The 12,942-nt window shown below is 46.4% G+C and overlaps 1 protein-coding gene across 3 annotated transcripts in view; it reads right to left on the bottom strand.

The window, feature by feature from the left end:
- The window catches only part of Glis3 (GLIS family zinc finger 3), a 449,742-nt gene extending 440,977 nt beyond the window's left edge, over positions 1-8,765 (bottom strand). Inside the window, exon 1 of one of the 3 annotated variants that reach the window (XM_042699395.1) lies at positions 8,682-8,765. The gene's annotated coding sequence lies outside the window, so the exon portion shown is untranslated. The remainder of the gene's footprint in view (positions 1-8,681) is intronic. The other 2 variants (XM_042699396.1, XM_042699394.1) reach the window with 2 other exon arrangements.
- Between the last annotated feature and the right edge of the window lie 4,177 nt (positions 8,766-12,942).

Raw genomic sequence — 12,942 nt, 5'->3', positions numbered from 1 at the left:
TCCCAGTTTTTCCCTCCCATCCCACTCATAAATCTTATAGCTCATTTTGAACATCACGTTCAGTGAGTACATTTTATCATTTTTTTATTTTTGCATTTTGAGAAATTTTCTCCAAGATGAAAATAAATCTTCCCCAAGTATATGGAGTCAAAACATTGGCAGTGCCAAAATTTAAAAGTATAGTTATGATAGTCACAATCTGGGGAATAGGGACAGGACAGAAGAAAGAAGGGAAAGGGAAGGAGAGTGGATGGAGAAAATAAGGAATGACCAAGTCTAACTCAGAAATGAATTCCAGTTAGTCAAGCCTAACTTATACAGCGACATTAAGAACCTTCCACACAACGACAGTGATTAGAGATTGCTGGAAGAAACTCAGGGCCTACAGAAAAATATAGCTGGAGAGTAATATTATCAGTTTATTAACCTCCCTTGGAATCCACTTTCCACACTTTAGGACATCTATCTCTATAACTCACACAGCCTCCTACTTTACTAAATGTCATTGGTCTTAGCAATAACTACTTACAAAGAATTTCATTGACTTTACCTCAGTCATTAACTCATTATTGTGTATAGAAAGGTCTAAAAAGCTGTGGCCCTACCAAAAATGGCAAGAGAGAAGGCGATAATTAGGGATTGCTTTGGCCAACTGAAAGAGAGAGTCATCTTGGAAAACCTTAGCCAAGTTGAGGTATGAATAAGACTAAATTCTTGTATCTATGGTTAATAAAGTTGTCTTTCTAAAGCAATGGTTTTCAATTGGATTGCAATCAACTGGTAGCTCGTAAAGCCAATTACTCAACAGGTAAAATACTTTTAATTAAATATAATAGATTATAAAATAGAAACTATCAGATTATAGCAAATGGTGATGCCATAGAAATGATCAAGTATTGTTTTAATTCAGTTATTTGTGTTTACAAATCTGTGTATTTGTATGGAGATGGTGTGTTCTGGAGAGAATAAAAAAGTCCATCTTATGGTGGGTCATGGTAAAAACATAATGACTGTTACAAAAGCATTTAGACTATCTGACTACCCACATGCCGACAACAAACAGCTATGGATATACACCGAGTTGAACAACAAGAGTCAAGTAAGTGCCAAACTATAGCTAAAATGAAGAAGATCTAAGAGAAGTCTGACATTTAGAGCTATATGAAAAATAAAGGCTAAATAATGCAAAGCCACATTCCTCCCCCTGCTATTTCGTATCGTGCTTTTGATTCAATACTCATGGATCGATCAGTTGGACCTAATACGTAATGACTGATCCATGCGGAGAATCAACATAAAAATGATTAACAAATTTTAGACCTTCACCATTGCGGGGGTGGGGGTGGGGGGGGACTGTGCTCTTACAATGCAAAAGAAAGAGAAGTTGAAATCAACACATTGCAGACTTTGAGAACTGGGGGGTGTTTTTCCCCCAAAATGTGTTCTTAATATGAGTTAACCATGAGACTCTGAGACGAAGTATTTGAAATGGAAAAATGAACACATCCCCTATGATGTCACCACTGAATTAATTACCTGAATTGCACAGAGCGAGAGAGAGAGGGAGAGAGAGGAAAAGGGAGAGGGAGAGGAAAGAGGGGAGAGAGCATAATATGGCAACGATGTGAGATACAAAGGCTTTTTCAAAAACATAAAAGCAAAGTAACTGGCTGGAGATTTTTCTTAAAAAAAAATTCATACAGGCCAGGGTCATGCCTGTAATCCTAAACTACTCAGGAGGCTGAGATCTGAAGATAATAGTTCACAGCCAGCCCAGGCAGGAAAGTTTGTAAGACTCTTCTCTCCAACTAACTACCAAAAAAAAAAAATGCCAGAAGTGGAGCTACGGCTCAAGTGGTAGAGTACCAGCCTTGAGTAAAACAGCTTAGTGATAGCACCAGGCCCTGAATTCAATATATATCCTCATACAAAGAGGGGCATGGGTTGTAAATTATGGCATAACAAAGAAAGCGTTAGGTTACATATAGCAACCTACTACTCAGTCCATGTGAATAGCTGTTCACAAGGCTAAAAATCACAGTCCACCCAAAGGGGTAATAAATATTGACTTGTGGAAGGTTCTAGAAAGAAAATGTATCACTCATATTCAAGCACCTTAAAACATCCCTAACACTCAAGTGAACTGACTGATTTCTTTCCTTCAGTGTAGTAGTTATTGCTTAAAAGTGACCAATGCAACTATTTTTAGCTGTTAGTAGACAGAAGTTTTATACAAGTTAAATTATGTTCAATGACATCAGTGTAGAAATATGAATGTCCACAACAATGACTAGGCTCTTAACCAACATGACAACATATTTATTAAAAAAAAAAAAAGTTAACCTTCATGAATGACTCAGCCAAGTTGCAGACAGAAGTGGAACCTATTGGTCATGCTAAAAAGGTTGGGAAAACATTAATCTAGTTCTTCACACACAAGAATTTAAAAAAAAAAAAACCACCATCCTGAGCCCTGGCATCTGGTTGACTTTCTGTGCACAGTACTTAGGAGGTACAGAAATGGTTCTTCATAGCTGTGGCTCAGAACAACAAAAACCACTAAATTTCAGCAAGCTTGATCACTATCAGGGAACTCACCAGGAACAGGGTTCGATCTTATGCTGTGACCCTACGTGTCCAAGACTTACTGGCTCTGAAGGGATGGGCAGCCTTTCCTTTTCTTAGCCAGGCCAGACAAGAAGAACATGCTTCATCTCAAGACTGCCCTCAGCTCCTTAGAGCCTTCATGATTCGCAGACAAATCTCCTGATCTTGTTCCCAAAGTGGAACATGACTGTACTCTACAAAGAGCGCCTTACAGCCTACCTCAATTGTTATTCTCTCCTTTCACACACATGCACACGCACAGATGCTACTCACCCTGCAGGCCTTCCCTAAATACTCACTTGATGTCATTCCCAATCTCTTCTAGGTCTCCACATCTCTGATTTGTAAAATGGGGATCATTACACTATCATACACAGTTCATAATACGAGAAAAGAGCAAATGAGAAAATGCACAGGCACGTGATTAGCTCAGTGCCTGGAACATAAACAGATCTAATAAATGTGAAACATTTCATTCTTCATGGCTCCTTTTCAACATTTACATTTACACTATTATACATTGCATTGTGGTCATTCTCTGTGCAAATCATAATTTCACTGTTTTAAGTTTTGTGTAATTTATCTTTGAACTGTCTCTTGCCCTTATATTTACACCAACTTTTACATTTACATTTTCATCACCAATTTATCACACTCAATACTGTTGCATAGATACATGTATTAATTATATGGCTCACAGTGTACAGGAAGTATGGTATAAGTGAAATATATCACCATATCCCACTTCTGTGGGTGCCTGCTGGTACGAGGGCTTGAATTCAGGTCCTAGGTTCTGTCCCTTAGCTTTTTTGTTCAGGGCTAGAACTCTATCCCTTGAGAGCTACAGCTAGCCTTTTGGTGCTTAATTGGTGGTAAGTTTCCGGCCCAGGCTGGCTTTGAACTGCAATCCACAGATCTCAGTTTTCTGGGTAGCTAGGATTAAAGGCATGGGCCACCGATGCCCAGCTACAACCCACTTGTATAATTTATTACCTGAATAAGGAGAGCATACGATGTACCTGTGCAGTCATGAGCACGCAGTCCCATGCCCTGCGACCTACGGGACTAGATGAATCACCGTCCCAACAAACTGCCTAGTCTATTTCTCGCCATCCATTCCTTTTGCAAGTAGGAAATAGGAACTCAGAAATTCTACTCCACTCTCCTGGGCAGGCACTTCACTCTTGCCCAATCTCAGCCTGCGGGTGAACAATAAAAAAAAAAAAAAAAAAAAAAAAACTTAGCTAACTACTGCAAAAGCAACATAGTTGGTTCAGTCCTAACAGCAGACTTCTTTTGCTGTGGGGTTTGGTCCTCACCCAGAGACTACCAAGGTCTTGTCACGTGGAAAAAGCACCCAGCCATACCCCACTCACCTGAACTAGAGTCCCACTAGAAGTGTCTCATGTCTTTTCAGCCACCCTAACCAAGCTATCACTAGGATATAAACATGGCTTCTGTTAATTATTAAGTTATACCTCATAAACTAATTCCAGAAGCCAAAGTGTTTTCATCATTTTTTTTCAAAGGGAATGCAAATGATTTGACTTATCAAAAGGTAGTTTTGAGCAGGCCTCTGGTGGCTCACGCCTATGATCTTTACTCAGCAGGATGAGACATGGGGGTTGAGGTTCAAAGCCAGCCTGGCCAGGGAAGTCTATGAGACTCTGATCTCTACCAAAAAGCCAAAATTGGAACCTTGGCTCAAGTAGTAGAATACCAACATTGAGTGAAAAAATCTAAAACCAGAGCCCAGACCCTGAACTAGAAACCCAGGACAGGCAGGAAAGCACAAAAACAGTAACGGTATGGGGCAAAAAAAAAAAAAGTCCCACCACAATCAAGAATGTTTGGTTATTCTATCTTTGTATTTTTTAATACGTGGGGCTTGAACTCTGGGCCTGAGAACTGTCCCTCAGCTCTTCAGCTCAAGGCTAGCACTCTACCACTTGAGCCAAGGCATCACTTCCAGTTTTCTGGTGGTTTGTTGGAGATAAGGGTTTCATGGCTTTTCCTGCCGGGGCTGGCTTTGAACCTTGATCCTCAAATCTCAGCCTCCTGAGTAGGTAGGATTATAGGCGTGAGCCACCCACACCCAGCTCCATCTTTGTATTTTTTAAGTAGGCAAAACTAACTTATCTGTTAGCAAGAAGGGCAGTGGTTAGCTTAGGGAAGCAATAACTGGAGTAGTGGGTGAGTGATAGCTCTGGTTTGCTAGTAACATTGTTTCTAGATCCAGGTGCAGTTTGTCAAAACTCTTCAAGCTTAATAGGTATGTTTTTCTGGAGAAATTTTTTGTTTTGTCTTATCTCAGTTAAAAAAAAAAAAAGTTGGCTTTTGTATCAACTCTGCCCTAGAGTTGGAAACTAGGAAATCTTGAAAATGTCAACATTTTTAAATCCAAGTTAATAATAATGTCATCTAAAAGTACTATGTCTCATCTTCCTTGAACGAGAAGGCACTATGGGTTTTTGCAAAGGTTTGCTAGGAGCCTTCTTATCTCCATCCCTGATAAAGTCTATGAATCTACCAAACTTAAAAAAACAAAAGTTAAGCCCTGTATTGCCACCTTATTTATCACATCCTCTACAGAAAATAATTACAGAAACCACAGGAAATGACTTCTCCCAGGATGAGAAAGTGCATAGGATACCACTTCCTGAATTATCTTCTTTCCAAAGTACTCCCCTACAATCTAGGAGAATTGCAGCTCAGCATCCCAATTCCAAAGATCAATACCTACAATAGGAGAGAAACCAAAGTAGAAACAATGTCCTTGGGTTTAATTTCCTAGCAGAGGAAAAAAAAATGGAGGTGGGAGAAGGAATCTCATGAACTGCTGAGCGCTCTTGTGAAAAACTACAGAAGGAAGACTACTTTGAACCACATAAACTAAGCAGGAGTGATACCAAACATTAATTTCATATTATTTAACCTTCCCAAGTCTGCCTGTAGTTGACTGAAACGTCCACTCACTGTGGTAGGCCCTGGAGTCTTTTAAAAAAAAATCCCATTTGGAATAATTCCTTCCCAAGCAAATACACCAACCCCAAGTAGTCAACCTTTGCTAACCTGACTCATCAAAGGAATTGTGATGAAAACAGGGACCCCAAGAAAAGATGCTTTCCCCAAACTGGACTCAGATAAACCAAAGAGAGATGAATAGTAGGCACAATTAACTACTCACATTCAAAGAATACTCAGTCCTTCCCTCCTCCCCCCCCCAAAAAAGTTAAGAAGCTACCAATACACAGAGTTGTTCTGGAAATAATAACTATGACCCCACCATCACCACTACTTCTATTCAAAAGTAGTATTAGAGCCAGTCTGGCTGTAAGGACTACTAGTGCAACATATGAAAACTATAGTAAAAGATAACGCTTAAACTCCAGCAGGTTCTCCCGTGCAAAGGGAGCATACATTTATAAGAGCACACACTCAGTCTCTAGATCACTTTCAAAGTTTCAGGAACAACCTTCACTGTTTTTCTCCAAACTTTTACAGACTGCACCTGCTTGGCCAGCAAATTTGGAAGAGGGAGAAAGGAATAGGAGTCAAACTTAGTAAGCCAGCCACCCTCCTCCCCGCCAAATAAAAAGGGGGGACCCATGTTGTTTTAATAGTGAGGTTCAATGGAGAAGATCTAGAGTGAGCAGACACCTGGCTGTCTCCCAAAGAAGAAATCATGACTCATTGAAGATTTTTCAGAAACGGTAGGAGAGACTTGACTTCCCTACTGGCCAAGAAATACTCTGAGTACTAGGAACTGAAGTTAAGTGTCCTGAGTGCTACAGGCTTGGACACCACCTCTAACAGTGTGGTGTGTGTGTGTGTGTGTGTGTGTGTGTGTGTGCCTTTGGTCAAGCTCCTCTCTCGCTGGAAGTTTGAACTTGAGATCCCAAGTCCCACAACCTCTGGGGAACTGGTTTTCCTGGAGGGAGCTGCAGAATTTCCCACTCCTCCTCAACTCAGAGGTTCTGAGGCCCCAACTTTCAGGAGATGTTTTATGCTCTAAAAGCAGATTCTGAGGGACTGCTGAAAAGGAGCAAAGGATTCTGTCCTGTCAATGGGGGACCCCATCACTGCAAAAGTGCAGTTACTCCCCCCCAGGAGGCTGCTCCCTGCAATTCCGGAAATAACCTCTTACCCTGTGCCCCAGAGTGGGCCAGAGTGGTTCCCAGGAAGCCCTGGTGGGAGGGTGAGGTATGCAGATGGAGAGGGCCTTGGGAGATTCTTTGAGGATAGGGAAGAGGGAAAAAAGGGCAGCACCGGAGGAGGGAAGCCCTGCTGGACTCCTTACCCCCTTAGAATGGCCTTCCTGGGGGTCCTAGGCCCTCGCCCCCTGGTCTCCAAGGAGCTGAGCAGAGCGAGGAGCGGGTCTGGAGGTGGACGCTACACAGCTCAGGGTGCGCGCGCGCGCGCGCGCGGCCGAGACCCCTGACCCATCACCGCCAACCCCCACCCCACCCACCCCCCTCCCCGTCTCCGCCCCTCACCGGAGTCCGCGAGTGAACGGAGCCGAGCGCAGCAAAACAAAACAAACCCGTGCCGGCTTCCTGTTGTGCAACCCAGTCCTGAGTAAGTGGGGGGCTGAGAGCGCGCTGCTGGCCTCCTGCGAGGAAACCAAGCGGGGCAGCTGGGACCGCGCGCACGCGCGCGCAGGAGCGCGCAGGAGCCCGCAGGAGCGCGCACTGCCCGGCCCGCGGAGGCCCGGGCCCGGCTGCAGCCCCGGGGAGAAGCCACAGCCCGGCTCGCCTTCCCTCCCCGGGACTGCAGATTCCCCGCCAGCCACCAGCAATCCCTACCGGACAAATGCCACCCACCCCTCACCCCGCCATCTACAGAGTCTTAGAAACCTGGCCTCCAAAGTTTCTCCTTCCAGGTACCTTAACTGAATCATCCAGAGGATGACAAATCCGCCCAGGACGAAGATTTCCAGACACTTTGGGGGTGACTTCCTCGTCGTCCCTCCACCCCCCCCCCCCCGCCCCCAGTGACTGAGCTCCAGTGAGTAACTTGGAACTGTCGCTCGGGGCAAGGTGTGTGTCTAGGGCAGCCGGTGGCTCACTCAGGCTTTCCAGAGAACGACTGGAGAAGACACACAGGGTCATTTATAAGGACGGGAGCGAACGGGACAAGGTTGACTGAAGAAGACTTGAGACATTTTCCAAACACTCCTGACATTTTTACCGGGGGGCCCCGTTTAAGAAAAAAAAAAAAAAAAGAAAAACAAAACCTTAAAGGCAAGGTGACGAAGCTGGCAGGGGAGCTGAGCGTCTGCAGTCCCCGCCGGGGACTTTGAAGTTCTAGACTGGGCGAACCCCTCCCACCACCAACACCCCACCTCCTCCATCCCCAACTTGTCATCTGCACCCATCACCAACCCCCATCCCCCAAAAAAGAGTGGGGATCCCCGGCTTTAGGTGAGACACGCGCAGAAAACACTCCAATGAGCTCCACCAACACGTGGAAGTTGACACCGCAACTTAAGAGCCCCCCCCCCACACACACACACCCGCGCCAGTGTACACGAAAGACCTCAGGACACCCCATCCAACGACCGCTTCGCCAAAGTTGCCCTTCGGTGGGAAGTTGGGGTGACGCGCGCCCCTTGCCCAAGCGGCCCTGTAACTTGTCCCCAACTCTGTGTAGGTTCCCAACACTGTAGTTGGTGACCACACACACACACACACACACACACACTTCCCAAGACAAGTGAAACTTCAACACCTTGCTGCTCCTGAAAGTCTCCTTGCCACCACTCCCCTGCTTCCTGGCCCAAACACCAGCACCCGGCTGGGTTGCTGATTGAAACGCTACTGTCCCGATCAACCCGGGAGGGTCTCCAGATCTACAGGACCCTCCGATGGGGGCGGGGCGGGGACGCGTGTGTCCTTCACCCCGCGCGACTGCCACCCGCCCAGCGTGGAACATAAAAGTACTTCCAATCCCTCGTTTTCTTTCTGAACTACACCACCACCCCTCCCTACACACACACACACACACACACACACGCACGCACCCCAGTGCCTCCCTTCCCACCTGCGAACCAAGTTCCTATGGCATCCACTTACCAGGTAACCAGGATTTCCACAACAAAGCTGCGGTGTGCGGGGTCCCTTGGCCGAGCTCCGCCAGCGCCCAGCAGTGACAGCGGGGTGGGGTGGGGTGGGGGGCGGCCGGCGCTGGGGAGGCGCCGGGACCCGAGGCTCCCGGGCGCTCGGCGCGCCGCACGAGCTCTGCCTCCTTCCGAAGTCAGACTCCCATCCAAGCCCGGGACCGAGCGCGGAAACCCGGCCCCAGTGGCGAGTGTGTGAGTGTGTGTGCGTGCGCGCGCGCGGCCGCAGGGGGAGGAGGCAGACGAGGGGGTGGGGGTGGCCGGACCCTCGGCATCAGCTCCCGCTCCCCGCCGCGCGCGGACACGCGCGCACCGCACTCCTGAGCTCGTTGCTGTTGTTGTTGTTGTTGTTACAAAGTTAAGCGGGGACTTTGTGCCTCTCCCGTCCGGTTCATCCTCGGTCCCGGGGCCGAGGAGATGCGTCTCCAGGCAAGATCAAGATGCAGGCTAATTGCTGCCGCCGCCCCCCACCCCTCTCCGGATGATCCCCCCCCCCACCCCGGTTCCCCAGTGCCCGGTTTGGAGAGGGGGAGCGCCGGTGCGAGCCCGGGACTGTGGCCCGCGCCGCGTACCCGAGAGCCGCGGCCCGGGCTGGCGGTGCCAGTTGCGCGCTGCGCTCTGGTGCTGCCCGGGCGGCTCGGGGTGGACGCGATCGCCGGCCGAGGGGGAGGGGAGAGGGGGGGAGGCTGCCGGACGACGAGTGTGGATGCGTGTGCGGCCGCCAGGACCCGGCCTGTAGCCAGCTGCTTCCTGAGAGTGAGCGGCGGCCGCGGCGGCGGGGGCGGGGAGGCCCGGGGCGGGCTCGCGGTCAGAGGCTGACCGGTCCAAGGCGGAGCCTGGGTCTCCCTTCTCCAGGCGTCATTTCACACACTCCAGCCCAACTCACTCGCTCCTGTGGCCCCGGCCCCCAGGGAGATCGAACTTCAGAACCCGGCGATTGGAGTAAGGAAACTGTAACTTTTTTTTTTTTAAACTTTCAGGACTTACGTGTTGAATTTTCTTTCTTTTACATGGAAGTGTCCGTGTTTGCATAAGATTTGAGGTCAAAGCATAAAGAACAAGAGATTTAAAAAAACAGTGGTAAAAGGGAGAAGAGTAGAAACTACAAAGTGAAAAAAACAGGGCCAAAAACGGGGTTCCGCACCAAGAATAGGGTGTGCACGTCCTGTTGGACGTGTGGAGCAGGAAGGATCCCCTGGCATCTTCCCAAGGAATGGACAGGAGCAGAGGCAGGCAATGGAAGTGTGGCACGGGAATAAACCTAAGCTCAGGCTGCTACGAACGGGAATGAAGGCATCCTCACATTTCACCTATGTAATGCAACTTCTTCCTTAAAGATGCAGTTCCTTCCGCCTCGAGTCCAGTCTATGCCCTGACCCACGCCTGGTGGGCTGGATCAGCTTTAAAAGCTTCTCGCCAGAAGTCTTGATGTTAAAGAAAGGAGAAGACAGAGAGGAGGAAGAAAGAAGAAGCAAACAACTGGGAGTTGAACCCAAGGCCTTGAAGTAGGGTCTCAATAATTAACAGTGCTAGCTCCATACTCCCTCACCTTCGCCTTCCCAGAAGCTGGGGTGACAGGTCTGCACTTTCAAGCCCTGTCCTTGTGAGTGAAAAAAATGAAGTGCCAGAGACACTTAGAATTCCACCCGTTGGAGCATCTATTTTGTACTCACTCCAGTATAGAGTACCATTCAATAATACAATACAGATGGAAGGGGGGGGGGGGGTACCTTTGCTAATTCCAGCACTCAGGCAGCTAAAGGCAAATAGCTGGAGAGTTCAAGACCAGCCTGAGCTACATAAGAGTTCCAGGCCTGTCTTGCTAAACAATGAGAGAGAAAGAATATATATATAGTGAAACTAAACAGATTAAGTTTCTCAGGGGTTAAAAAAAGAAAGATGTATCCCAGAAAGCCAAACCAAAAGGACATTTTTTTTCATGTATCTTCATGTAGGAGCATTACTATGCTTAGGTCTTCAGCCAAGATAATAAGTCACATCACCAAAAGAAGTCCAGTTTTTTCCAGCCATGTGGCTCAAGCCTGTGACCCTGGTTATTTGGGAGGTAGAGTTTGGAGGACTCAAGATTGAGGCCAGCCCAAAGCAAAGAGTTCAAGAGATTCCATCTCAACCCAAGTGTTGAGTATGTTAGTGGTGGCCTGTAATCACAAGTAGGAGGGCTGCAGCTCAGGACAGCCTGAATATAGAGCAAAACTCTATCTAGAAAATAACCTAGGAGTTTCCTTGCTCGTGTAATTGTAACCCCTCTGTACAGTATTTTCACAAAGATAAATAAAATAACTACAGTAAAACTATGCTTTTAAAAACTGTCTTACTGTGACCCTCTTTGCATTTCTTTGGGACACGCGAACTCAGCAAAGTATTAATCACCAGAATATCTGTCAGCAAGAGTGAAGGGAGGAAAAATAAATTAATAAGAGCTTAGGATGAGTCCTTCTGTCAGTCTTCCAGTTTCTCCTCTGTTCTTCATCTACTTTTAAACACAAGTACCCAAAGCCCAGGATGGCAATAGATGGGTTCAGCCACCTGCAAGGAAAGAAAATACTCGTAAAATGAAGCATGCGGCAGCATCACAAAAACAAAGAAATCAAATGGTAGAAATTGTCATGACTATTCTATTGTGGCTACTTATTGCAACATGCCTGCCGTTCATATTCAAACTTCTCCTCACTAAGCCCAGCCTTTAGGAGAGGAACAGAATGGGAACATAGAAAGCATCACGGGAGTTCTGTTCATCATACTTTTATGATGTACAGCTGTCCCGCAGGACTAAAACAAGGTAGAGGCTCATTCCCAGCCTCTTAAGTAAAAGCTGGGGAAGGTAGTAGAAAACAATAACCTTAAATATCGTTTCAAATACAATGGTTTTGACACATGGGTTGATGTCTTGGGGGCTTTCAGAAGTTTCCAAAACTTCCCACTTGATGTAAATAGCATAGCTGCGAGAGAAAAACAGCATAACACTACACTCTGCTCAATGACTTCTGGAAGTTAAATACTGGGGAAATTATGAGTCATTAATCTGGAGATCCCCAAACTTCTCTTCATTTATATGAAGCATGTTAATTAAATGCAATTTTCATAAGCCTATACTATTTCTTAGATATCTACCACTAAATAGGTACAGTGCTTTGATTGTAATATATATACATATCCATGGATTATAGTTTTGTTTGCATACACATGCACATACATACATATATAGTAGTGGTTCGACTCCTGTCATCCTAGCTACTCAGGAGGCTGAGATCAGAGGATCATTGTTTGAAGCCAGCTGGGGCAGGAAAGTCCATGAGACTATCTCCAATTAAGCACCAAAAGGAAAGAAATGGAACTGTAGGTCAAATGATAGAGGGCTAGCCTTTAGCACAAAAGCTCAGGCCAATACCCAAGCCCTGAACTCAAGCCTCAGAATACACAGAGACACGCAAACAAGTAGTGTTGCCAATCAACTTCTAGAGTGACTCAGAATGAGATCTGTACCTCTTGGGGTCTGAATCGTGGGGATCTAGGAGTGTGTTAATGAGCAACAGTGGGAAAGGAAGTAATGTACTTCAGATTACTCTCCTCTCATCATGCTCAGAATGATGCCCTGGCAGCTTTTCAGCCAGAAAGGTGGGAACTGTAGCTCAACCAGTGTCCTCCTTCTCTAGAGACCCATGTTGTGCATGAGACTCAACCGCTGACTCAAGGCAGCTGACTCAGTAGACAGGGCCCTATTGCCAGCTCAAGTCCAGTTTTTATTCATGTGAGAACTATTCAGGGGAGTATTTAATCTGTCCAACAACCAGGACTAAAGGAATTGTTGGTCAAGGGAATTGTACATGGGAAGATGTTACATAAAGCCTTTTGCCCAGTGCTTTGTGTTATAGCTTATCCTCAAGGAACAGGAGCTCTTGCATGCATTTCCTCATCTTTTCTCAAAAGAATTAAATGGCCACTAGTAATTCTTGATTCAGAAGCAGTAACACTGATGTTCAGAGGAGAGCTGCAAACAGAACCAGATTTCTCACGTGACAAGCCCCAAGTTCTTTCAACCTTGCCACACTAGGAAATAACTGGGAAGTTGGGCACTGGTGGCTCTTAGTTGTAATCCTCAAGAGGCAGAGGTCCAAGGATCATGGTTCAAAACCAGCCTGAGCGGCAAAATCCAACAGATTCTTATTACCAATTAACCACATAAAAGCTGGAAGTGG

This window comes from Dipodomys spectabilis, unplaced genomic scaffold (assembly GCF_019054845.1).
Source record: "Dipodomys spectabilis isolate Male_0828 unplaced genomic scaffold, ASM1905484v1 ptg000241l, whole genome shotgun sequence".
Taxonomy (NCBI): Eukaryota; Metazoa; Chordata; class Mammalia; order Rodentia; family Heteromyidae; genus Dipodomys; species Dipodomys spectabilis.
This window is presented reverse-complemented; position numbering and strand designations above follow the sequence as displayed.